At 47.2% G+C, this 27,530-nt stretch overlaps 2 long non-coding RNA genes across 2 annotated transcripts; both read right to left on the bottom strand.

Moving 5' to 3' along the window:
• Nucleotides 1-1,170: 1,170 nt before the first annotated feature.
• Nucleotides 1,171-2,593, bottom strand: LOC135311420 (uncharacterized). Its single transcript, XR_010371055.1, has 3 exons — nt 2,514-2,593; nt 1,355-1,502; nt 1,171-1,269 (listed from the first exon to the last, which is right to left on the bottom strand). It is a non-coding gene; the product is annotated as an uncharacterized LOC135311420 (long non-coding RNA).
• Nucleotides 2,594-15,001: 12,408 nt separating this feature from the next.
• LOC135311425 (uncharacterized) lies at nt 15,002-16,099 on the bottom strand. Its single transcript, XR_010371060.1, has 3 exons — nt 15,972-16,099; nt 15,703-15,884; nt 15,002-15,228 (listed from the first exon to the last, which is right to left on the bottom strand). It is a non-coding gene; the product is annotated as an uncharacterized LOC135311425 (long non-coding RNA).
• Between the last annotated feature and the right edge of the window lie 11,431 nt (nt 16,100-27,530).

Genomic DNA, 27,530 nt, shown 5'->3' with positions numbered 1-27,530 from the left:
ATTACAATTGTAGTATCAAACTACCAGCGATCGGGCTGTCACTAATAAGTCGTGGTCTAGTCTGGGTTTAAACCAAGTTCAACGCAAGGCACACCACACCCATGGCTGCTGTGGGATAAGCCTGCTCTTGAGCCATGCCGGGTGATGCACAGCCCAGGAGTGAGTGACCTGAACCAACAGGCACATCAGGAACCGTCACCTGCATTTTTCCCTCTGCCTCACGTATGGGTCACCCACACAGCACAGTGCATTGGAAAACGCTTTTTATTTGAGGAACAGCTGTAATTCAGAAGGAACCGCAGAACATTTCTCTCTGAGCATCTCAAAGGCACTCATTATCGTGACTGCTTTGGTGAGAACAGCATTCCTGCGATGGAAACCTGCAAGTTTTGCACAGAAGACAAAAGTACCAACAACATAAGAAACAAATGCTATCTTACGACGAGAAATTCTATTCTTTCATTGCATTTTCCGACTGGCCTAGGCTAAGAGGTTACAAGCATTGCCTAACAACTCACAAGAGGCTATGGGTTGGCTTCTGCCTGGAGCTTGCTTCTTCCCCACCAGAAGCTATTTATGGTTGGTTACATGGGAAGGGATGAATTGCAGCAAATAAATGGAGTGCGCTGACAACCCTGAGAGTCATCTTCCATGAGAAGGGGTTCTGATGGGGGATTAAACTACTTAGTTATCTGCGGCCTTATTTGCACGCCGGGCATGCCCTTATAGTACGATCTGCCCAAGGTCTTGGTCTTTTCTCATGGCAAAAGGACAGCAGAGAAGGGCAGTAACTGACCTTCATTGCCCTCAAGGCCAAATATACCCGAACTGGGGTTGATTTGGCCACACCACCTGTAGGAAACTCATCTGACAGCTACTGGCCTCTTTCCTGCTCTTTATCGTTCTGCCTATTTTTAAGTAAAAGAGGCAGAAACAAAGCAGAAATGTGTCAGCAAGTGGGAAGAGATCACTATTTGATCACACAATCAAGTCTAGCAAGATGTGTACACCAATAGCTTGATGGTAATCATTGTTTTAGTTTCAGCTCTCTTAAATTCTCTAAACAGATTTACCATAATATAAATATATGTATTTTGCATAACAAACATTATCATAACAGAAAAACTCTCTTTCAACTGGGTTTCTGCTCATTTCCTACCCATAACTCTCTAACTTTGGCCAACACACGACTGCTGAAAGGTGCCCTTGGATCCACATTTCCTGCATTAGCTGGTTTTGTTACTGTTGAGAATGGCTTTGGTCTTGCAGCTGTAAAGCACGAGGGAAAAACGATCAGCCTTGTGCAATCAAAGCGATGGTGAGTTGTGCGTTATGTTCCCCCCCTAAAAATTACCTTCTCTTGGTCCGGACGAAGGCAGATGGTAAGGCTTGGCTCTCTCTACAGCCAGCTGCCTCTGACCTCTAGGAAGGGTCTTGCCGTGCTGGGCTGAGAGAGAATTTCTGGCAACTGCTCTCTGTCTCCAGCGAGGAGCACGATCATTCTGGTGAACAAAAAGCGTAAAGCAAGAAGTTTCACCCTGTATATTTAGCCAAGTGGAAGGAAGACTAGAATAATAGCAGAACCTACAACTTTAAGTTAAAACCATGCCGGCACCCTGCAGAACCTCATTCTGACACGCTTGTCAGCACCCACAAGTTTCACGCGGCTGACAAAACAGCAGCCTTTCCCTTGTTTTTCCTGAAACGCCACTGCCCCAGGTGACTGAATCTCCAGGGCAGCGGCGGGTTACGTTGGACAAAAGGAAGTGAGGATTAAAATGAGGAAGAGAAAGCTACCTACACACCCCTTCCCCCGGGATGGAAGCTTTCAAATGCAGGACCTAAACCTTCCGGAACCACCCCACAAGTTTGCTTCCCTGGAGAACTATGGTTCCGGAAAGCAGCAAATGGATCACAGAACCACAACAGAAGTTCACATAACACAGAATTTGACCTGGCTACTTTGAGACTCAGAAGTTAGGTAAGAATTTCTGTCCTAAAAGTGGTAAAACAAAAGCTGTGGAATTGCAGACCTCACGCTATAACCTGAGGAAATAATAAAAAGAACAACCCATGATGCAAACGTTGCCTGTGGGTTGGCACCCAGAGTTGCGTGCGAGATACCAGCGATGACATACAACACACTCTTCATTCCACAGTGACCCAAACAACTTCCAATCTTCTGAACGCTACATAACGTACGTCGCTGAATATCTGAATGGTAAGAGTGGCTGACAGGAGATACTTATTTAATCCTCAGACACAAACAAACTGTTCGAAGTGGAGTCAACAACAGCCTGGAACACAGAATTTCCAACTGCACGGGGTAGCTTTGGAGTAGTGACACATTCTGTTCAACTTTTAGGTTCAGCTGTAACGTAAGGTGCAGAGGCTTATTGCAAGTATTTCAAAGAAGGGTGTGATAAAGAAAGCAGGATTCTTACTGAGCGCTGTTAAACCGGTCAGTAACCCCTGAGAGAAACTGGCACACTTGGCAGGACTTTTACGCTTACCATGAGATGAACGTTCATCGCCTGGTTCAGCTGTGGTGCTGCCATACAGTTGGCACGCTGCAGGTGCCGGGCTAAAAGAATCTCATGAATCCGTAAAAATTTCTCCAAACACTTCTATGAGAAATAACACATTTTAAAACATATCTGATGACCCTGCCTCTTCTCTTGGCAAAGAAGGGATTCAGATTTTCCTCTTGCCCACACTTACTTGTTCAGAGTCTGTGAAAGGCAGCCTCAGGAAGTCTCCCACTAGTCCCATCCCCCGACAGATGTCATACATGTCTTTTAATAGCTCTTCCTCCTTTAACTGAGCGGTGTCTTCCTGCAGCAGAGCCCAAGCCTCCGCCATGCACCTGTAGTTAATTTTTTGAGATGTAAAGGCGTATTAATAGTATAACTAAAAAGATGCCCCACAGTTATTGTGCTCAGAGTTTAAAGGAAATTTAGGGGATTGTGATTTCTAGTGTTTGTTCTCCACCTTTCACAGTATTTCAATGCCAAAATGGTGGCATATATTTCTTTACCTATTGGACAACAGCACAGTGAGGAAAAGCCGCTCTTCACGACTGCTTGAGAATGGTGGCTTCATCACCTGCATGTATCTGAGGGCTCGCCTGTGCTCTCCTTGGCACATGAGGGACCAAAGAATTCTCATGTGTTGCCACGACACAGGTTTGATTGTAGCTGGGTGAAAGAGCAGGGCCAGGGAATTCTGCAGAAGGTGGAGATAAGGTTTACTAAGATCACAGAATCCCAGGTTGGAAAGGACCTCAGTGATCATCTAGCCCAACCTTTCTGGGAAGAGCCCAGTCTAGACAAGATGGCCCAGCACCCTGCCCAGACGACTCTTGACGGTGTCCAATGTGGCCGAGTCAACCACGTCCCTGGGGAGATTATTCCAACGGTGACTGTCCTCAGTGTGAAAAATTTCCCTCTGGTGGCCAGTCGGAATCTCCCCAAGAGCAACCTGTGTCCATCCCCCTTGTCCTCTCTATGGGACTCCGTGTAAAAAGGGAGTCTCCACCTTCTTTGTAGCTACCCCCTAAGCCCTGGTACACGGGGATGAGATCCCCTCTGAGCCTCCTTTTCTCAAGGCTGAACAAACCCAGCTCTCCCAGCCCATCCTCGTATGGCAGCTTCCCAGTCCTCTGATCATCCTGGTGGCCCTTCTCTGGGCCCCTTCCAGCCTGGCCACATCCTCTTTGTATAGAGGGGATCAGACTGGACACACAAGCACACAACAAAACCGTTCAAAAGTTTCTTCAGTAAGGGTGAATGTCCTTGATACCGGACAGGTAAATATAAATTCTTTACTATTTGCAGGAAAAAAAAATCAGTTAGCCATACAGAAAAAAAACAGAGTCTTTGAAAAGGAGTGATTCACACTCGGCTAGGGTAACCAAATCCCCATAGGCAAACATCACTTCTTATAAATACAAGTTATTCTCCCAGACAGGTTGTATTAAAATCGTGACAGGCAAAGAGCAACCTTCAGCATCAGAAGGAACATGAATTAGATTGAAGAGTCACTTTTGCGGTCTTCAGTCTCAAATCTTGCTGCTAGGATGGTCATTTGACTATTTAAAGTACCCAAACCACTGCTTTTGAGAAAGCGCTCGACTGCTCTGCTGAGAACAACCTGAACAGACGGCTTTGGCAAGTCACACGTCAAGCATTAACGTTGACTTCTTCATTGTCTTAATCCACTTCCTGTCAACGCAATTAAAACCAAACTGCAGATCATCACATATTGCTGAAGGTGCCGCTGAAGCAGGATTACAAAAGAAGCTTCCCATGTTTTATCACCTGTTGTTAGCTAAGCACCAGGTTTTTAAAGTCATTTGCTAGATCATAGCCTTGTACTACAACGTATGCCTAACTAAACTGTCACATGCTTACTTCATAGTCCTTGTGGTCTAGAAGCCAAAATCCTTGAATAAGCTTAACAAGGCCCGAAGGGATGGCAAAGGCAGCTGCGAAGGAGTCGACGGAAGCTTCTGTTTTGTTCGGAAAGGAATGTATGATGTCTAGCAGCAAGTAAATTGTCTGATATCAAGTATCTAATTAAGGCTAATAAATTTGCAAGACCAACAATTTATCAGATGAAATAATATTATTCCTATGATTAATATAATAGGAATAAATAATAAAAGGAAATAAGAATATCATAGTGGTAGGACGCAGAAAATACTCATGTATTAGTCTTGCCGTTTCATGCTGTTGCAACCTGAAGATAGTCAGGTCCTGACAACAAAATTGCATTCTGAATAAATAACCAGAAAGACAGACTCTTTGATTTCTCTAAGGCATTCAGAAAGGTTGCCTTTTGATATTTAAACAGTCCCGTTGGAAACACAGGCTCCCTCTTTAGTCACTGGAGCCACCAGCTGGACATTCAAAACACGAGAACGGCCAATGCTTGATTATTAAAGCAAACAAATTCTACAGCTGGTTTCTTCCCTCCTTTCCAGCGTATATAAAACAACTGAAATTAGGGTGTCCTTACAGCACAGCTTAGCTCTGGATGATTAAAACTGGATTTAAACCAGTATGTGGATCACTCATCGGCAGTGTCGTTTTCTCTTTCTGACAGCTGTTTTGGGGGGTCTATTCTCATCAGAGGGCTCTGGGGTGCAACAGCTTTAAAGCCCCTGCTCTCTAGGCTCCCCTCTCGGGTCAGGCAACACACAACCAAAGCAACACAGTGTATTTTGGCAGCTTAAAAATTCAGTTTCTGCCCAATGACTTTTCCCTTCTCTCTCTCTATTATTCTGTGTGCCCGCACTTGTAACAGCACAAAAGCAAGCCCTGTTAGCTGTGCTGGAAAATGGATGATTTCAGCAACATCAGGTCCTGGTAAACCGCTGTCAGAAATCCTTTTGCTCTGAAGCAGCACATTCCAGTGCATCGCTCGAGGAAGCAGCTGTTTGCTACAGCTGTGGGTGCTTCAAAAATGAAAAACAGTTTACATTTTGAGAAAATCTAGGGGGGCTTTCTACCTTTAACATTGCTTAGTAAACCTGTTTTCTCACATCAGAAAAGACTTTGCAACAAAACATTTCAAAAATTCCTAAACAATCCACAGTACAAAGAAATCAAACAATGCTTCTGTCTGCGACTTAATTCTTAACTACACGTGTTCATCCGCAGTGTGTTTGAAGCACAAATTAGAAAATGCATCGAACACGTAGGTGACAGACATTTCAGACCCCTGATGCGCGTATACTGGAGGTGTAACAGAAATAACTCCAAGGGATACGATTGCATGTTTGTGGCTTTCTTCAACGCCTTCTAGCAAATAGAGCTCCATCAGTGCCTGGAATGAAAAGGTAGAAGCTTTTTAAAACTCCTCTCTTTGAGAAATCATTGGCTTTGGGGGAGGGCTGGGCTGGGGCTGGGGTTTGTTGTGGCTGTTGTTGTTGCCTTCAGCGAACACAACACTCACCCATAAGCTAGGAGGTGGGTATTTCCCCGTTCCTCCTTCATCTCTCCGCCACAGCTTCTCAACTCGGTCCCCTAACTGGGAAACCATCCCATCGATCATCAGGCAGTCAGAGTCCCGTTTGCCTCTGGAACAAAACATAGCGAGGATTTGCACAGAGGAAAACACTAATTGCGGCCTCTCGGTGTCACAGATTTCCTCCAGCCAAAACAAACCCAGCTAAAGCTCCCACGACTCCAAGAAAGGAACAAACAGACAAAGGCACGATCGTGACTTGAAATCGACTGGAAAGAAATTTCGGAGTCAGGTGAAAGGTGCTCATTAGATCCTAGTGAATTATTAAAGGAGCTCCAAATAGGAATCCAAAAAGCTCCCTTATTAAGGGGAAAGTTGCAGCGACCTTTTAGTTTTCAGTTTTTCTTTTGTGCCGCATTACTTGTAATACAAGGGCAGTGTAAGCAAAGCTACCCCAAACCTCACGCCCTCAGCGGGAGTGTTCCCACACACAGTGGTGAGACCACAGCACGGAAATGTCAGGCTTTGGTCTCAGCACCTCGCTTTTGTTACTGAAAGACAGTCACGGTCAGAAAGCTGAGCCCACAGCTGAATTCTGGTATCCCCTGAAGCAGCACGTTTGCGCCTCTGCACGTGCCATCACAGTGACGGAGGGCTGGCCTGTGAAACACTGCATTCCTCAGAAGCCCATCGCAGGCTCCTGCGGGCTGCGATGCCAGCCTTTCATTTCCCGAGGAGGACGAGCAGAAGCAGCACGCTGGAGGTGGTGCTTCTAAGGAGCCCGTGAGCCTGTACGAGAGTTACCCGAGAAGGACGCGCAGGAAGAGGAGCTTGAAAGCCAACGCCTGACATAGAGCAGCTTCCACCTGGACTCCTCCTGCTGCACCTTGTTCACGGTGCCACAGCCATGGCTACTTGAGGACTTTCTTTAGGTTACAGAACAGTTGCCAAAGAAAAATCTGTTCTCACCTAACCCAAGGCACATCACCATTATGCTCGTGAGCCAGCCCAGGAAAGGGAGTTCCCGTGGGGAAGGGACTTTTATCCAGTAGCCAGGAGAGCGCTGGCCGTGCCAGCTGCATGTGACTCTGCCCATCTCCTTCAATGACACCGTGGTGCTTGGGAGTAGGAGATTTGGGCCTATCCCCTTATCGCCATCTATCACTGGTCATTGAGAGAGATTATTTTTGCTTTGTTTTTTGTTTTTGTTTTTTTTTTTCTAAAACATGCTTTCTTCTGTGTCCAGAACAATTGCTCTGCAAAGGCCGTGCCTTGCTGACCTGGCCGTGACTGATCCTGTCCTCACCACACGACCTTTTCCAGTGGTAACAAATGACACAGAATTGCCAATGAATTACGTGCACGTCAAAACAATGATGATACCAACAAAGGGCACTAAGCAGAGGTATATATCAACATTTCAACACGGGAAAGGAACCTCTCTGTTCAGCAGGACACACGCATCACTCCAGTCAAGAGTGTTGCCAGCAAATGCATGAAGCGTAGCAAATACAGCTGCTGATGGAAAAACCACTTGCTGCCGCTTCTGAATTTGCAGTGGAACTGCTCTAGAGCTTTCCTGCATGTCCTACCTTGATAAACGCTCCAGTTGCTGTCGACGACCAGCGTAGTAGCTCCGAATCAGAGGATAATTGTAGAAAGGTCTAGAGAAACGCATCTCATCACCTACAGGCAATAAATAAGAAGTAAGTTAAAGAAGTCATATCACATTTTCAACCTACAGTTTTTGACTAAAAAGACAGAAGAACACACAAGCTAAGCATCAAAAGCACAGGCAAGCCTCCGACTTTGAAAGAAGCCCATCCTCCTTCTGCCTTTGCTAAAAGAGACCTACGACACAGGAGTCAATTCCTCCTTGTCCTAAGTGCCATTTCAAGCTTACAGGTGATGTAGCATCCAGAACATGTAGTGTCAGCTGAAGTTCACTCTAAAAAAAAACCCCCAGTTCTCAAAGGAAATGGGTTTTTAAACGTGTCACGTGAACATGCGTAAGACAGTTAAGGCTGACAACAGGATTTATAACCCATCCAAATGATGAACTATTTCCAAGGTGTATTTTTTCCTCAAACAATCCGTAAAAAGTTCAAAACACGCACGTCAGGCTTTTACTGTAAAATCAAGCATTCCCGTGTTGGTGCTTTAGGAGTTACTTGTTTACAATCCCAAGGATTTCAAGCTGTGGGCACGAGCAACTCCCTCCCTCAGAGGCTTATTGCTGTTTATGAGAAACACCCCGGAAAGAAACTGTTGGCATCATTCTGCACGACGTAGTTGAAAAAACAGTGAAATCTCAATTTCAGCAGCAGAACTTCAGCATCTGCTGTCACTGAACCGGCACGACTTGGTATTGATGAAGCCTTGACAAAACCATGGGGAAGCACGTGTTCATAGGAAGCACTGACTGCTACAGACGTGTGACAGTTTAGGCTTACCTGAGCCCTCTGGCAGGAGGCGGGACCCACAGAACCAGAGGAGCACTCGTGCATACAAAGCTGCGAGGCTGGTCACCGCCAGCTTATTTGTCAAGTCTGCAAAACATGAAAAGAAGCTTAAGAGGACTGTTGCTGTGCAATTTCTTTTGTTTTTTATAAAACTCCCCTCATTGCACTAAAGAGAAAGTAGAAAAATAGCACGGTAGAAATCTTTGCCTGTGCATTTTTCACTCCGTATCACGTCCTTCTCTGAAGTAAAAGCCCACAATCACAAGCAACCCCTACAAAGAAGAAGATTCACTAAAGGTTTAATAAAAAGAAGTGAAGTCGGAACTACTAAATCCACTCATGGATAAGGCACCTGTTCTTCACGTAGCAGAGACGTTTACTCTAGCAAAGGGACATTCTCTTTTCTCCTCAATATGCCAGGAACAAGTTCTAATAGAAACAGCTACAGAAACTCATGCAACTCACTTTACATGTTACTCATTTAGGCTTCCTCTCTGATTTTAGTAATTTCCAATCCAATATTTGCATGCAATCACGCACTGCTAGCTGACAATCAAAGGGAGTATTTGTCACAGTGCCACATCCCGTTGCTGTAATTTCAAGCCGGGTGCTTGCACAGCTCCTTGCTGAACGCAGCCTCCCCACCCACTCGCACCAGCTCCCCAACAAACTCTTGCCCTGAACTCAACGCACATTAAGTGGCAGCCCCAACCCCTCCCATTTAAGCCCCTTCTCCCCGCTACATTTGACTTTCTGCCAATCAGCAAAACCAACAGAAGCTCCTCTTTCCACAATTACAGTCCCCAGCATCGTTCCAAATCTTCATAAGACATACCAGAGAGTTAGAAATACTGTGACAAACCTTCTCCAGGGAGCTCTTGTGCCTCTGTTAGAAAACAGTTCAAGACTGTGCTAAGGTTGCTCAAAAGCAACTGGTGGTGCTGCAGAGCCTGTAACATCTGCGGGTCAGTGGAGCTGCAGGAGCCATCAAACAGCGCAACACCTTTTCAAGAACAGGTATGAAATCGTTAGCCTACAGAGCCATTGCAGAGTTTCAAAGTGCACTTCCAGATCTGCGGGCAAGACCATCTACCAGCAGATCACTGAATAAGCTCAACTGGAAAGACTGATTCTAGGTTTGCAGCATGGCTGCACTAGTACTCACAGATTCGGTCAAATGCGCCTTTTGTATAGATCACTCTGCTCCACGTCCAGTCAAGGGCCAACTGTAAATTAGCAGCAGAACTTGGCTGCTCTTTAAAAAGAGAGAACAAAAAAGAAATGAATCAAGAATTCCAAACGAAGAAACCATGCAACATAAAAAAAACATAACAAGTCTTACCTTTAGATGTCCAAAGCTTAATGCAGCCAGTCAGAAGCCCTACAGAACCTGTCTGGGCAGCAGCTGACAAGACCGCCTCTAACTGCTCCTCCTAAAAGTAACAGGCAAAATCAAAGGAGAATCCTACCTGCTTTCAACATCCAAACCACCAACAGTAAGTGCTTGTTTCTAACCCTACACTCACTCAGGCATCTCAGGCTGGGCTGCTTGTTGCTGTGAGGAGCACATGGAATTTTCCCCCTGACATGACAACTTCCCAAAGGCTAATTCTAATCTTTATTTGCATGCCTCTGCATTATCCTCTCAATTTACTGCGTTCCAATTAACTATTCCCAGCAACATGCCCTGCTTATACCCATGGCACATGGGGTGCAGAGAAGTTTGCCATCAGGAATGCGCGAAGGGGACAGAACAAACAGAACTCTGCAACGTTTGCATGGAAGCAGTGAAGCCAAGATCAAGCAGCTTTCCAGGCTATGAAGACATGAAGGAGTTACGACACCCCAAACATTAAGTTGTCATTTCCCAAAATGACAGAAAAGAAGTGAAACATTGATGTTCTAATAGGTTTCAGTTTTAGGCGCTTCAAACACTGTGTTCTAATGCTGTGGTGATCCTTCAGAAGGGCAAAGCACAGGCAGGCACAGACGTGCACTGTTAAGGAGTAGCTTAGTGCAGCTGGTGTTCTGGTACTTCTTCCAGGTGAAATGATCATAGAAACATAGAATCATAGAATCCTTAAGGTTGGAAAAGCCCTCTAGGATCATTGAGTGCAACTGTCAACCCAACACTACCATGTCTCCTAAATCAGGCCCTCAAGTGCCACGTCTACATGTCTTTTCAATACCTCCAGGGATGGTGAGTCCCCCATCTCTCTGGGTAGCCTCTTCCAAGGCCTGACCACCCTTGCAGTGAAGGCATTTTCCCTAATATCCAACCTAAACCTCCCCTGATGCAGCTTGAAGCCGTTTCCTCTCGTTCTATCGCTAGTGACCTGGGAGAAGAGACCAACCCCCACCTCACAACAGCCTCCTGTCAGGCAGTTGCAGGGAGCGATAAGGTCTCCCCTCAGCCTCCTCTCCTCCAGGCCAAACAATCCCAGGTCCCTCAACCTCTTCTCATGAGACCTGTTCTCCAGACCCTTCCCCAGCTTTGTTGCCCTTCTTTGGACACACGCCGGCAACTCTATGTCCTTCTTGTCCCGAGGGGCCCAAGACTGAGCCCTCATCAAATTTTCCTTTTTAGGGCTTTTGCTTTTTGTTTGCTTCTTTCTTTGGCTTTTTAAGCACATTCAGAAGTATCTTTCCCTTCTAAATAAAATCATCACATTCAAAGCCATTTCTGCACATTCAAATACACACATCAGATTTCCATCTTTTTCTGAAACCAGTCTCAGACAAGGAAACACACCGAGTACAACTTACGGTGGCAAACAAAACCCCAAACCAAGCTTCTTGTCCCTAATTCTGAGATTTGTCTTACTCACATTCACAAGCAATTCCTGCTCAAATCCCTAACAAGCCTCTGAATGATCTAGTCTCAATTCAGCAAAGGGTATGACAAATTTCTGCACTTCCCAATTATTTCCAACGTGGAGCTGACATCAGATCACCCAATCTGAATGGAAGAGCCTACATCAGGTTTGCAAAAGAAACAGCCTATGGGCCAGGCCAACCTGCCAAGACGTTCATGTTAGCTACCACACTGTGCACAAGGGCTCTTTGCCCCAACGCACCCCCACAGATCTGGTGAGGAATCCAGTAGAGAGGAAGATGAGGGCAGGGAAAGACTGCTCTCCCCTTCCTACCAAGTGCTCCTCTGCCTGATGACTCGCGTGCTGAGCATTTTGCTTAGAGCCTGCCTGGGTGAAGATGGGTTCTTCATCACAAAGGCTGCATCTCTCATGGAAATCCTTCAGAGGAGAGAGAAAGGTTGGTGCCCTGCAAATGGGAAACCTCTGAAGGAGGGGGGTGAAGTCACTGCGGTGGGATAAAGCAGAGAGAAGGTGGCGGGTGTCACGAGCTAAAGGTGACTGAGGTGTTGCAGCAACAAGAGGGCAGTCCCAGAGGAGTCAATTGGGCACCTGTAGCACAAGGCAAAGGCTACAGAGGTGAAGATCTGCTTTGAGAGGCTGCAGAAAAGCCGACCGATGAAGGGAAAATACAGGGAAGTCATCGGGTAGAGCTGCCAACAGCAATTGTTTGCTGCAGCTGTCGTGGTTTAGCGGCAGCTCAGCCCCACACAGTCGCTCGCTCACTGCCCACCGGTAGATGGGGGAGAGAATCAGGAGGGTAACGCTCGTGGGTTGGGATAAGAACAGTTTAATAATTAAAATTAAAAGAAAACAACAGTAGAAATGCAATGTAAAGGGGAACAACGAGAATTAAAAGAAAACAACAGTAGAAATGCAATGTAAAGGAGAACAACGAGAGGCGCAAAGCCCCGGGGGGGGGGGGTGGGGGGGAAGGGAGGGGAGAGGGGGAACGAACCGCCGGAACAAACTGCCCGCGCCGCAGCCGCGCGCCGCCCGCCGACCCGACGCCGCGCCGCCTCCGTGCTCCCTGCAACTGCCCCCACCTCAATATATTGGTCATGGTGTCACATGGTATGGAATGAACCTGCCATTGGCCAGTCGGGGTCAGCCGCCCCCACCATGGCCCTGCCCCTCCCAGCCCCCCCCCGCCACGCGGCAGAGCGCGGGAAGCTGGAAAGGTAGCCGACCCCCACAGTGAGGAGAATTAACCCCTTCTCAGCCAAAACCAGCACATTCTCCACCCCTTATTCCATACCATTTACACCATGCCCAGGTCCCATATGATGCAATACAACCATACCAACCACCACCCCTCCCCTTCCCATCCTTTAACATAATACACAGACATCATTCCCTTAGTTCATGGACCTTCCCTGTACAATGTCCATTAAAAATGTCCATTGAGTTCATCCAGTCCATGACTCTGGGCTCCATCTGTTGTATCAGTCTTTCCGGGTGGGAGAGATGGTGTGTGGCGTTGGGTCGCTGCATACCGAGTCAGTCATCGTTCCATCACTGCTGCACGGCTTGTTTCATAGTTGATCTTCCATAGGTTGGGAGGCTCGTACTCTGATATCATTGGTACAACACAGAGGTGACACACAGTATTATATAGCAGTTCACATTGTGCCATTCAGTTCATTGACTGTTTTCACCCAAAATCAAATCCCCTTGAGGCACACATCGGATTTCTCCATCCTCCCGCATCACCCACCAAGTGCACCCAGGTCCTCGAGCAAAAGCAATCCCACGAATGGGTTTGCCTTTGCCGGAGGCAGGAAGAACCCAGACTGTTTTGCCCAGCATACTTTTTGTGTGCACTACAGGGACTCTATCCCCTTCCACAGTACGTAAGGATTCTGACTGGGCAGGGCCAGCTCGGTTGGCAGATCCCCTCGTGTTGACTAACCACGTGGCTTTTGCTAAATGTGTATCCCAGTGCTTGAATGTTCCACCCCCCATTGCTCTCAGTGTAGTTTTTAACAGTCCATTGTACCGTTCAATTTTCCCAGAGGCTGGTGCGTGATAGGGGATGTGATACACCCACTCAATGCCATGCTCTTTGGCCCAGATGTCTATGAGGCTATTTCGGAAATGAGTCCCGTTGTCTGACTCAATTCTCTCTGGAGTTCCCAGCATAACAACATACTTTCTCCAAATATTCTACTAGTTTTTTAGGATTCTGCACTTGTTCGGGGGTGAAACTCCAAAACACTGGGGGTGCCCACTGCCCTAGGTATTTGCCCATGCTATCCCACATGCCCTGCCACTCGTAACTATCAAGCCTCGGGGCAGATTTCTGGGTGATATTCTTAAGTTGCTTAGTCAAAACCAAAACAACCTGCCCAAAAACTAACAATAAGTGCACCTTAACCACCCAAGGATGTTCAAGATACAAAGACGTTGTTGTAACAAAGGCACAGACATCATAGAACAAAGTTGCAAAGGTATTATTCTGTATTTCCTCCATATAAAATCTCTCAGAGGAGGAGGTATAATTGCTAATTGCCTCAACAAGGTGGTATCCAAAGTACAGTAACGGTTTCAGCAAAAACCCCACATACCAGATAAAGCTGAAAACGAGTGATTGTATAACAAATCTTGTAGGCAAAACATTACTAATCACAGCAGAACACAGCAGACTCAACAAACCAACACCAATCTGTAACACCAACTGCAAAAAGGACAACATGGTGCTGTGACCAGCAGCTGTTGTTATCTCCAACCCTTGAGCCCCACGTTGGGCGCCAAAAAGACTGTCGTGGTTTAGCGGCAGCTCAGCCCCACACAGTCGCTCGCTCACTGCCCACCGGTAGATGGGGGAGAGAATCAGGAGGGTAATGCTCGTGGGTTGGGATAAGAACAGTTTAATAATTAAAATTAAAAGAAAACAACAGTAGAAATGCAATGTAAAGGGGAACAACGAGAATTAAAAGAAAACAACAGTAGAAATGCAATGTAAAGGAGAACAACGAGAGGCGCAAAGCCCCGGGGGGGGGGGGTGGGGGGGAAGGGAGGGGAGAGGGGGAACGAACCGCCGGAACAAACTGCCCGCGCCGCAGCCGCGCGCCGCCCGCCGACCCGACGCCGCGCCGCCTCCGTGCTCCCTGCAACTGCCCCCACCTCAATATATTGGTCATGGTGTCACATGGTATGGAATGAACCTGCCATTGGCCAGTCGGGGTCAGCCGCCCCCACCATGGCCCCGCCCCTCCCAGCCCCCCCCCGCCACGCGGCAGAGCGCGGGAAGCTGGAAAGGTAGCCGACCCCCACAGTGAGGAGAATTAACCCCTTCTCAGCCAAAACCAGCACAGCAGCCCACGTCCTTGGAAGCAAACGATCAGGTACAGTGCCGCAAGCGGATGTTCGCAGCCACTCGCATCCGAGTGAGACACCCCCATCATCAGCTCCTGCACGGAACCTCATGCTTTGAGAGACTGACGGGGGGAAGGTTGTTCTGAGGGAACGATGCTTCCTTTTCTCCAGTCTGCCCTCCTTTTCCCAGCTCATCAGGGATCAAAACCCGAACTCAGGACCACGCAGGCAGTTGCACTCATTGATGAGAGAGAAGGAACAGCTTTCCCCGACTTTCTCTTCCTGCTCCTACAGCAGCGCTCTCTTCCTTTCTAGACATTCAGGCCCTGATCGTGCTTCAACGGGAGGCAACGGTGGGTTTACACTCCCAAGAGGGGACCTCAAACGTTACATTTGATAAAACTGGCAGGGTACAATTGCAGTTATGCGTGTGGATGGGCAGGAGGAGCATTAAATGGTCCCTGACACCGAAAGCAGCGCCATGGAAAGCTTAGGAAAGGTCCATCTCTTGACATTCTCAATAAAGATACAGTAAAAGATCACCTCCTTCTGGAAGCCGCTGCACGTCACATGAACAACTCCAGAGCTCAGCAGGCACGTGCCATCTGCAGAGACAATGAACGTTGAACAACATTCCATACTCTCACCGTGATGGTAGCACCAGTTTACATTTTTGTCACAGCAACCTCTGGAAAGGTACAACTGAGTACCCGTTTTCCTCATGACATCACTTACAGCCTTTTTTAGAAAAATAATGGCTGAGTGTAGAAGTTTTACCCCTGGGGCTATCGAGGTGCTGCGCTTTGAGCTTCAGCCCAGAGTCATTTCATCTGATCACCAGCACCACTTCACGGGCTGCGTTACAGAAGCACCCAACCCCCAGACCCAGCCGCCTGTCAGGCAGGTGTCACAACAGCACACACTTGGTCAGTACAACGTCATCACAGTTGGGTGGGTGGGGGGTTGGGGTGTTTCGGTTTGGTTGGGTTTTTGCGTGACAAACAGTGAACAGGAGAACCAATAAATGGCATTTGAGCTCGGTTTAAGCTTATCACTACTCAAAGCCGTGTAATACCTACCAAAATTATAGGTGCTTGGATGAAAACACAGCTCAGGTTGTGGATAAGAAGGAGGAACTCTCCAGCTTAGGCTGCGCTCCTGCACCACAACATCCAGAAGGAGGTTTGGAGCAGTCGTGCTTGTCACAGCGTCCAGTGACCACAGTGCAAAATAGGGGCAGTCCTGAAGGGATTCTTCTGGCCTGAAAGAAAACAAGTGCAGAAGCTAAACGCCGACTTTCCAATGAATTACGGGGAGGGATACTGAAACCAGCTTCATAAAAACCTACCTTAGTGAGCCTGGCATTTGAGCCTGATACCAGCAGTCAAAGTCAAATACACCCAAATAAGTAGATGGTTTTCCCTGGCCACGTGTATTCACTTGCCAGCTGAAGATGGAGACACTGGTGCCAGGAGATATGACTGGAAAAGACAAGACATTGTTTCTTATTGAGAGAAAATACAATCTATCTGACATTTTCAAAACATCACTTTCTATTTTGGCTTCGTTCTGTTACGTCACTCATGAAACGCAACACTTGACTAAGAAGAATTTTAAAAATGTACACCATAGCATCACCTCTGTGATAGGTTTCAGTCATGCTGCCCCCCTTTGCGAGTTCAACCTGTGTCCGTCCTAAGACAAATCCAATACACAATTGTCAGGTAATCAAGTTTCCCATACAGTAAGAGTGCATCAAGATGGTTAGAAAAAAACAAAAACCAAAAAACAACCCACCACCCTAGGAAAACATACATTGCTGCTTTTAGAAAGCATACAAATACTTGTCGTATACACTTGATCACTCAGCTGGCATTATTAATTTCCAGATTCGACTCGATTACGAGTGTTACGAATAGCTCCTTTCCAGCACAGTCAGAATGAAAGAACACAATTATCACACAAAACAAACACCAAAACCCAACCCCAACAAACAGGAGGTTGGAACAAAGGGTTTAACATCAAACATTGACCATGTTACACTCGGGTTCTCTCAAGAAGTGGCATGGTCTGTCGTCTCTGGGGAGAAGGCATTCTCCAGATGTGAGCAAAGTGGGGGGTGCATCCTTTACCCTGACAGAGTAGGGAACCAGGAGACAGGTCATTTGGCAAAATGGGTCTCTGTTCTCTGCTGACTTCATCAGGGCTGCTCAGGGAGCCTCCCACGCTTTACTGTGTTTCATCGTGAACTTCTGTGCCCTTTCACTTGTGTGAGCCGCTGAAACTGCCTTTGAAGATGTCAATTAGTTTCATAAATCAGAAGCCAGCTTCATTTCTAACCTCAACCCACATCCAACAGAAGCTCATGTGGGCCCACAACTTGAATAGTTTCTGGATCAAAGCTAATGAGGAGCCATCAGAAAAATGACAAGCATTTTTCCGTGCCTCAGACTTCATGAAAAGGGGACCGAAAGGGCCTTTTTTGTTGGTTTCGGTTTGGGTTTTTTGGTGGGTGCGCCTGTTGGTTGTTTTTGACAAGGTTTTAGAAGGCCCTCTCCTCAGAATCATGACACAGGTGGAAAAAAATCAAAGGGGTTTTCATTAGATTTTGACACGCTGTTGTTAGAGGATGGCACCCCAAAAGAGGTGGAAGCTGCCTCTTCAGGACTAAGACAAAGCTAATAAACACAAATAGCCTAGAAAGTCATGCCAGTGTCGTCTTTGTAACAGCAGACATAAGTTAAGGCCAGTAAGAAGAGAGGGAAGGGCATTCACACACCCAAACAAAAGGCTGTGAAAGTTATCACTGCAGCCGGCTCAGAGATGTGCTCAGAGCATCACTGGATGTGCAAACCCAGAGATGCACATCTCATTATTGCAAGGTAATGAAAGACACCAGAGGAGTTTTAACTGTCGATCCGGACAAGGGAAGACAGAAGCTATTGCTTTAAGAGCTCGTAGGTGTAGGAACCTATTAGACACAGAGAGGGCAAAGTGCACAGGCAGATCATAGACTCGTAGAATCATTTAGGTTGGAAAAGGCCCCTAAGATCATCGAGCCCAACTGTAAACCTGATACTGCCAAGTCCACCACTAAACCCTGTCCCACAGCGCCACGTCTGCACATCTTTTAACTCCCTCCAGGGATGGTGACGCCACCACTTCCCTGGGCAGCCTGTTCCACTGCTTCGCAACCCATTCTGTGAAGAAATTTTTCCTAAGATCCCAACTAAACCTTGTGCTCTAGACCCTTCACCAGCTTCGCTGCCCTTCTTTGGACACACTCAGCACCTCAGTGTCTTTCTCGTAGTGAGGGGCCCAAAACTGAACACAGGATTCGAGGTGCAGCCTCCCCACCGCCCAGTAGGGGGGGACGATCACTGCCCTACTCCTGCTGGCCACACTATCTCTCATACAAGCCAGGATGCTGGTGGCCTTCCTGGCCACGCGGGCACACTGCCGGCTCATCCAGGTGGTTGGGGAAGGTATCAAACAGATCTGGCCCCAGGACCGAGCCCCAGGGAACACCACTCCTGACTGGCCGCCAGAGGGATGCAGGTGCAGGCATAGGTTGGAAGAGGGGAAAAAAGAAAGTTGAGGGAACATTCCTAAGCAATGGAGGGGATGATCCTACTGTTCAAAGATGAGAGCTGGAGGAATAAAATGACTGACAGGCGTTATAGAGGTGACCCCACCATACATCGCTACAGCATGTCAGCAAGCATTGAAGGGAAAAATAGGGTTTATTTTAACAAGTCCCACAGAACCTAAGCACCCAGTTTTTCCTTTGAAATAAGCCCAAGAAGTTAGTCTATACAGATATTGAAGACTTTCAGGCTGTGGGTATGGAACAGCATTCATTGCTTGGATGCCTAAACCATTTAGTTTAGAATCACCAAACACGGGCATCAGGAACAAACCTTCACCAACGCTGTCTTCTCTGTCAATGCAGTTGGGAAAGATTTCTACAGCCTGACAGCTGAGTAACTTGGCCTTGCTGCCCTGCCCTCTCAAGGGAAAGGCTCCACCCGTCAGATCCAAACTGTACTTTTCAACACAGGATGCCAAACGCTGCGGAAAAAATCACAGGTGAGAGAAAGGTCATTCTGAGAGAAAAGCAGACATTATACCTCAGTAGGAAAGAACGTCTATGTCTAATAGAACCTGCATATTGTACTGTATCTCTCCCAGGTACTTAATCTGATGGCAAAGAGAAACTACAGCTGACACGCAAGAGAACTGAGTGTCAAACCGTAACGGGTAAGTTTGGTCGTAAAAGCTTTGCACATTTTCAGAACTGAGCATTTCCCTCGCATTACTGGTTCTAAATGTGTTTTGCAGAATTCCTTGCACCATCCCGGTTTCTTCACAAACCTACTTATTTATCTAGAAAGAGAGATCTGAAATAATGCAATACATAGGCATGCAAAGCGCTTTGTTCCATGACTTGATCACAGAACTGATGAAGTTAGAGGAGTCGTGGCCTTCCAGCAGCCAAAGCTCTCTTGCGAGGCGTTATCTATAGGCACACACCACTAGAGTGAATGCCCATCCCTCGGGAGTAGCCATGAGAACTTCTTACTGATTCACAGCCTTCTCTCAAACCACGTCAGCTCCTGCCAGCTCCTCCTCTTGCCTCCTCAGGGACTGATGGGTGAAAGGTCCCTCCCTGCCTTCACCAAGTGCAGCCAACAGCAAAACAACACGGCAGACATGGCATGCACGTGGGCAAGGCGTTTAGGGGCACGAATTACTACAGAGTCAGCAAACTAATCTGAGACCTACAGAAACTCCAGCAGGATTGTGTGGAACCTCTGAGACCACCATTTGCTAAGCAAGCATTGACTGAAATACTGTCTTTCCAAATACAGCACTTGGTCAAATGATCTACCCTACAACACATGGGTGTGTGGATTGTGGACAAAGAGCAGCTCTACAATTAAAAACCAACCAAACAAAACCAAAAGCTAAGCAGCTAAAAATCTCCAAAAACCTACCAGAAAATAAAAAAATTGATTGTACCTCATTCTACCCAAGTTTCCTAAAGTTTCAGAGCTCTAGAAGGAACTGGCATGAGACAATCCATTCTCGTATGACCTGATATGTTACATTTAACTCACCTACTCTGAGAACAGGCAAGCTTTCTCTTAACCATTCTAGGAAATACTACTAATAAATATCAAGGCTGTAGAGCACAGATCCTCTCCTACCGCACCTCAACAGGAAAGACATGCTCTGAATTAAGATTACTTTCCCATCAAAAAGATTTTGCAAGGGTTTCAGGCGTAACACTGCATAAAATTATACATTCTAAAAACGCGTCTTCTATCTGTTAGATAACAGAGAGATAAGGCTAGTTCATCTCTATTTTAAACACAACCTCTTTGGAGCCACTTCTAAAAATTTACATTATACTTTTTTGACCAAATCAGACCACTCTTTACTGTATTTGCGTATTTTGCTGGCTTCAAGAGCAGAGTTCATAGGTAACGCAGCCAAAAAGTAGAAAGAGTTCTCTTTAGAGCTACTAAGTTTCAGGACCAGCACCGAAGAGACCCTGCAGGTGAGCGTCATGTGAAGTCCTGCTGACAGAGCTCAAAGGCAAAACAAGAATTTAAACCTGAAGACCGGAACAGAATAAAGCTGTACGCCCGTGTTTTAAGGAAGGGAGACAGACAGAACCTTATTCAACTCTGCAGTTTGGTTAAACAGAGCTACTCAAAGCCCTGTCTTCTCTTCCTACATGCCATTCACTTGGTGTTTAAATGAAGAATCATTTTATTTGTAAAAGCTGCTGCCTCTTCAGGAACTGAATTTATACGGGCTCTTTGCAGACGGCCCTGGCTGGAACACACGACACGGCGGTATGAAATTGTACGACTTCTTTTCAAAAAGTATGGACAAAGGCCGTGCCCAGGAAGACTCAGCAAAAGATTCTTTCTTTTTAAGTCATCTCTGAATTGTCATGGTCAATATTCCCCCTGCCAACTTCACTGATACTCCCTTAGGGAAAAGGACTCTTTCCATCCTTTCACAGACGTGCACGTCTTACCTCGTACATGACTTGTCCTGAAGCCAAGCGCCTCCTGTCTGCGAACGCTAACTGCAACAGATGTAAACTCATGGCATCGCCTTCACTGGAAAAGGTACAAATGATGACATTTGGTTACAAAGCTGCTTTATAGTCCTCGTTACCCTTCCCTTAGATCTAGGCTGAGGTTTCCTGAATAGCACTGTCTTGCTGAAAAGAAAAACAGCCCTTCCCAAAACCTAAGAATTGGTCACATTTAGCCGCTAAACCACAAAGGAGGAAATTTGGACACTAACAGCTTCTGGGGCAAAGGCTACCCATACAATCTGGAAGCTTCAAGATGTTCTATGGAATAAAAATGGTTGGGAACAGTTCTTGGCATTGAAGAGCTCGCAATCAAAACTGCTTTACAGTCAAACTGAAAAAGATTGCCACTCCATGAGCAGCCGAGCTGAGTAAATAGCTTGCTGATGCTGAAAGGGGCAGATCTTTCTCCCCTTCCCTTCCCACCAAAGCTCCAGTCCCTCCCCTGCACACACGGCACCTTCCACACCCTCCTTTCAGTCATTAGCCCAGCAGGAAACCACCGACTTGGCTGCTGAACACCTTCCCTGCCAGGCGAGCTGAGCTGGCTCACCAAGGCTCAGGCTGGCACCAGGGAACCGGCCATGCTGTCACCTCCTCCTTTAGGGGCAGCAGGCTGGTGGATCCGCACCTTTAGTGCTCTGGAGCTGCAGCCTCCACTGCGCTCCATGGTATTTTAATACCACGGTGTGAATATCAAGCAAATCGTGAAGCAGTCATCAGGAAACAAAGGAAGCCATTTAAGAATGCCAGCACAGAAATAGAGCCACTGTCACTTTGCTGCCTTTCAGCAGGGAGGAACTAGTAGGTCCCTCTCCATCCCTGTTACATCCTGTACAAATCGCACCGTCAGCCCCTTCCATACCGGAGAGAATCTCCTGCACGGCTAATTCAACAAAACAAATACACGTGGGTCAACTCTAGGTGAACAAATACTCAAAAAAAAAAAAAAAATCAGTGGCCGATAGTAAGCTTTTATTCACCTTTCTTGCGTCGACTGAACAGCCCACAAGTAGCAGCAGTTGCGAGGATCATGCTCAGGCTCTTGAAAAGTAACGGCGCAGACAGGAATCCTTCCTCCTTCAAGCTGACAGTGGTGCCTGCAGGGTTAACAAAAACAGAAAGCAGGTGAGCCTGGTGGCCCTGCCTGTTTGTAGAAGGGGAGAAGCATCTTCTGAGCAAAGAGCCCCTGACGTGCTACTCCTCAAGGCACAGAAGGTCCCACTCCCATCTCAAACAAGGGAGTCACGGGAGCGACTGCTTTTGATGCAACAGCCACGAGGTGCGGAAATTACTGTCCATCACGGGCAATAACCTGGCTTTATCTCCTCCTCTGCCTGCGGAGCAGGAACATGAAAGATTCCTTCAGCTGCCAGGCAAAAGATTCTTCCTACTCTTGTCGCCTGCTTCAATATTGAACTGAAAATGCAGCCTCTCTTCTGCACAAGCTGAAAACAGCGCCAAACACCAGTAGTGTCTTGTTTCTTTACTTGGACTATCTAAAGCGTTTCTCCTCCAGACTTCTGAACCTTCTTTGCACCTTCACAATCTATTCTTGCCACCTCACTGTCCCTCCACTCTCTATTTATGCCGCCAATAGTTCCCGGTGAGTCACTGCAGATTTGCTTACGTGAATCCCTATCTGAATTGGGTCAGATATTCCAGGGGGGATTGCTCTTTGGCAGAGCTGAAATCATCTCCCTAATTTCTCTGTTGCTTATCCCTTGACATGACCCTTATTCCACCTCCAAGTGTTCCAAGCAGACTTTCATTCCCATGCATCGCTGCCTTGGAATGGGTCAATCCCCTCTTTTGGTCGAGGCTGAAATGTGGGAGAGAATGTCTTTTCAGCCACAGATCAGCTCTTGATCCTTCACGTCTCACTCCTTTCAACCTGGACGCTTTAAAGAATATGATCACCACAATCCCATCATTAACATACTTCAGCCTTTCAATGGGTGCCCTCATTGCAGGAGCTGGTTCTGAGAAATAATGTCTACAATCTCTTTCATTGAAACACACACAACTCCTGCTGTCACTGAATACTGCTGGTGGAACAAACTGCCTTATGGAAAGCAGCTCTCTCACACCCTAACTGCTTGACAGAACCCAGAGAAGGGAGCTTTCCGCAGTTCCTCAGCCCACGGGCACAATAAGGAGAACAATCCCAGCCCGCTGGGGAGAAGGCGGCCCACTGAATCCAGGTATGGCTCAATGGTTACTTCAGAAGGGGATTCCTAAACAGGCCAAGATTACACTCCACATTTCCCTCCCTGAAAAAGGGCTCTTTAAATTAACAGACTTCCTCCTCAAGCAGAGCCTTGAGAGCCCTGCACCTCCAGGCGTGACCAAGTGCAAAGGCCGACTTACTCCCGCTGCAGAGTTTTCATATTCCACAGTGACAGGGAGCCATCGGAAAAACCCACGGCGAGCTGGTTGCTTCTGCTGATGTAGCACAGGGTCGATATTGCTGTTCCTGAAGGACACTGTAACTGAAGGCAGAGATGTCTCCCTGCTCTGGTCACGGTTGCTCTTCCTTGTGAAACGCCAGCAGCAGCTCTAGTGACAACTGTTAGACCTGCACGCACAAAACCACACAATAAAGGAATGCGTTATGCCATTCAGGTTGCATTTGAAACACTGACGTGACAACATGTATGATTTAATTCTACCGTCCCCGGCAAAATACCCATTGATGCAATACTTTGTCTGCTCTTCCCATTTTGTACGCATTCAGAGCACATAGGAACTCTCTGACTGGACAGGTATCCTCGCTCCTATTTCAAAACCAGGTGAAAGCGTAACCTCCATAGACAAATTCTTCCTGGGCTCTGCACATCAGGAGTTTGGGCCTCATGGTGAAGCTACTTGAAGTGAGACCAGCTCCCGAGGCCACTCTTGTAAGAGCAAAAACAGCATATGCAATCCGGGTACACCAAGTACAGGTTCCGTTTGGTCAAATGCAGGGATTTTGGTAAGGCATATTTACTTTAAAAAACAAGCCTAAACTTTGCCCCAAGTCAATGAACAGAAGCAGAAGAACATTCCCAAGAAATAGGGCACGTCCGACTGTCATGGTTTTAGCTGGGATAGAGTTAATTTTCTTCACTCTAGCTGGTATAGTGCTGTGCTTTGAAATTAGCATGGAAAAAAAACCTGTTGAGATAACACACAGATGTTTGGGCTGCTGCTGGGTAGCGCTTATACTAGTCAAGGACATGTCCAGCCTCCCATGCTCTGCTGGGAGCACAAGAAGCTGGGAGGGGAGGGGGCACAGCTAAGGGAGCGGATTCAAACTGACCAAAGGGATATTCCATATCATGTAACGTCATGCCCAGTATGCTAGCTGGGAGGGGCTGGCTGGGGGAGGGAGGGAGCAATCGCGGCTCGGGGACGGGCAGCGTCGGTCGGCGGGTGGTGAGCAGCTGTATTGTTTGTGTTTCCGTGGTTTTTTTTCCCTGTTTTTCCCTTTCCCTTCCTTTTCCCTTTTATTATATTAACATTACTGTCATTATTATCATAATCATTTATCATTATCATTTTATTGTAATCATTAAACTGTGCTTATCTCAACCCACAAGTTCTTTTGCTCGTCCGATTCTCTTCCCCATCCCACAGGGGTGGGGGGGGGGTGAGCGAGCGGCTGTGGGGTGTTCAGTTGCCAGCTGAGGCTGAACCACGACACCGACACACCTTCCTGTCAGGCAGCTGCACCGACTCAGATGGTCAGATTCCTACCCCTCACTGGCGAGAATCCCCGTGACAGAGGGACCCTGGTGGGAGGGGGTATTTGTAACCTTAGGAGGAGTATGAAGCCACTCCCATTTTTAATCCTTTCAGGGCCAGACGATGTCAAACCGCCACCTGTAATCAGCAGTCATAAACGTCTGCACAGCAGTAGCTTCAAAGCGGGATGCGTGTTGTCGATTTAAAAGACACAAGTTTTCTTACTTTTCTGTTCAAGTTTAGAAACCGCAAGCTCACCCGATGGTTCATTCTCCCTCTGACTGCAAGAGAGATCATCCAAACCAAGGTCCACCACAAGCAGATGACCAACATCTGTCGCCACCGCTGCCACGCCACAAAACCCTTGCAGAGCCCGGTGCAGGTGCCAAGGCCTCACGCTGGCTCCTCCGGGGTTAGTTATGGGCTCTACAGCAGTTACCTACAGGAAAACTACAAGTTAGTATTTCAGCTCTTTGACAAGCTAAATAGAAATCACTCAAAAGTGAAGCCAGAATCAGCCCATCAGAAGCAAGAAAGTAAATACAGGTTTCTCAGACTTAAAAACACAGCATTGATCCCAATTATATCCAGACAAAACAAACAAAGAAACCAACCCCCAAAAATGTCCTGTACAAAAATCCGTTACTGCCTTCCGTTTACTGGGTTTCCTGCAGGGATTTCGCTGAGCTCACTCCAACTGCAATGGTGCAGTCTATTATTACAGCTTACCAAGTTCCATTTTCTACTTAGAAACCATTAACTCGAAGACAACACAGAAAATACGTTAAATGCAAGAAACTTGACCGTATTTAAGGGACTGGAGTAAGAAAGGCCAAACTCACTCTCGCTCTCCCACAGCTCCCAGCCCGTCAGCACTGGGATACAGCCCACGCCTTCTTTGCCAAACAGGTACTAGGGCAAATCACGGCTCTCAGTCAGACGCGGCAGCGGCCAAGTTGCAGGGGAGACACACCGCTGCCACGGCAAGGGAGTATTGTTACAGAGAGCGGAAGGGAGATACCAGCTTAGGGAAAGTTACACCAGTCCTCATTTAGAATCAACAGAGCAACCAGGGAAAGCAGAAAAGTTTTCAGTGCCGAAACAGCGGCAAAAAGCCCAGCAGCTGGTTCGCCAAAAGCCAGCTCCGGCTGAGGAGACGCGCACGCTGCTCTGTAACACGCGGAGCCACCTGCCAGCAGCTTTAGTACAAGGCCCTGATGAAGACAGACCTTTCAGCACCTGCAGCCCCTCCCGGGACAGCCCTGACTGCTCCAGCAGAGACACCAGCACGTGAGGGCTCCTGCACTAAGGCTCCACAACAAAAGAACACGGGCTGCCCTTCAGCCTCCTTGCATAATGTCACACAGTGACACCAGGGAGCTTTACATCAACAGCAACCTGTTACACGACAACGGAACAGAGCAGTGAGCACCACAAGGAGTCCTTTTTTTATATATATTGGTTTTTCTCCCCAGAGGTGGGGAAAAATTGACCAAACCTCGAAGCCCCAAAGTTCTCTCCTCTCCCGTATCAAGCACTTGCTGTGACTGCGCTGCCTGGCAATCTGCTACAGAATTTACCTTTCCCCTGGGCCACAAGAACTCTACTCCTAGAAGTGCCCGCAGTATTTGAGACAACTTTATATTGTTTCACACTTCCTGGAAATCAGATGAAATCTCCAATCTTCTCAGCTACTCAAAGCACCACCAAAAGTGCGTTGATTATTCGAATTCTTGCTGCTCCAAGCCTTGATGACTCTCAGGAGGAAAGCAGAAACACTGCACCTATCGTGCTGCGGAATCAGCCAAAGTTCCCGTGTTGCTGTTAACTTTTTTTCTTTTAAGGTCTCGTTTTGTTGTTGTACAACTGGCCCCAAATCCACCTTTTCCACTTTTGCATACAGGTTCCCAGTTTTAACGCTTCAGTTTTCCCTGTAGAAGCTCCTGGAACTGCCTATTTTCCCACGGCACCAGGCACTGGCTTTGCACACTCTCCTACACTGCTGCCAGCTCCTTCTGGGAACGAACGCAGAAATCCTGTCTCAGCTCCCTGACTCTGCATGCTGCCCTTCTGCCTCACACAAACCAGCAAGAGTGGGGAAAATACCATTCCAGAGCTCTGAAACATGCAACCGTTATAAACCAATTTAATACCGTTAATGTTGTCAATTCAGATTTGCTTTTACAAGTCTGAATGACTGCACGTCTATGCCAGCACACAGCTTGCCTTTCCATCTCAAACGCTGAGATTTATCAGGACGATCGGCAAACCCACACAGCGGAGCACCAACCCAGCTCAGCTCGTTAGAAATCACCACCCCACAAACGCTCACTGCCAGCAATCACACTGTAGCGCTACAGACAAACAAACCCCGCCTGGCTTCTAGCAAGTCAAACCAAACCACGCTCTGGAAAGCTGAGTAATACGGAAGTATTTATCTGTCGCAGATTCTAAGGTGGTAAAGATAGAGGGAACCTTGATGTTCCATTACCTTAAGGTGACTCTTGTCTACACTCAGATAAGGAGCCGAGGGGAAAGGACGTCATTTGAGTTTATGGGTTAGAGAAGGCAGGGAAAATTAGCAACATTACACCAGAGTATCCCACCGGCACAAGCACCATATGCAATAAGCAGAGGTTCAAGGGCTTCAGGCTGAAAGTCAGTCTGTAACCACCTGCCAGGTAACGCAGTGAAGCCTGTTTTTTCCCATCCTAAGTCAACAGAAAAATGTGCTTTGCTCTGAAGTCACCTGCTTGCTAGTCCGAGACTCCTGGGAATGTGCCGAAGTCAGCTACAGCACAGCCATGGAAGTCTGAGATATTTTAAAGACAGTATTTCTGACATAATGAACCATTCAGGACATGTCGTGGTTCAGCCTCAGCTGGCACCTGAACACCACGCAGCCGCTCGCTCACCCCCCCCCCCCCCCGTGGGATGGGGAAGAGAATCGGACGAGCAAAAGAACTTGTGGGTTGAGATAAGCACAGTTTAATAACTACAATAGAATAATGATGATAAATGATTATGATAATAATGACAGTAAGGTTAATATAATAAAAGGGAAAA

Source organism: Phalacrocorax carbo, unplaced genomic scaffold (genome assembly GCF_963921805.1).
Source record: "Phalacrocorax carbo unplaced genomic scaffold, bPhaCar2.1 SCAFFOLD_84, whole genome shotgun sequence".
NCBI lineage: Eukaryota > Metazoa > Chordata > Aves > Suliformes > Phalacrocoracidae > Phalacrocorax > Phalacrocorax carbo.
This window is presented reverse-complemented; position numbering and strand designations above follow the sequence as displayed.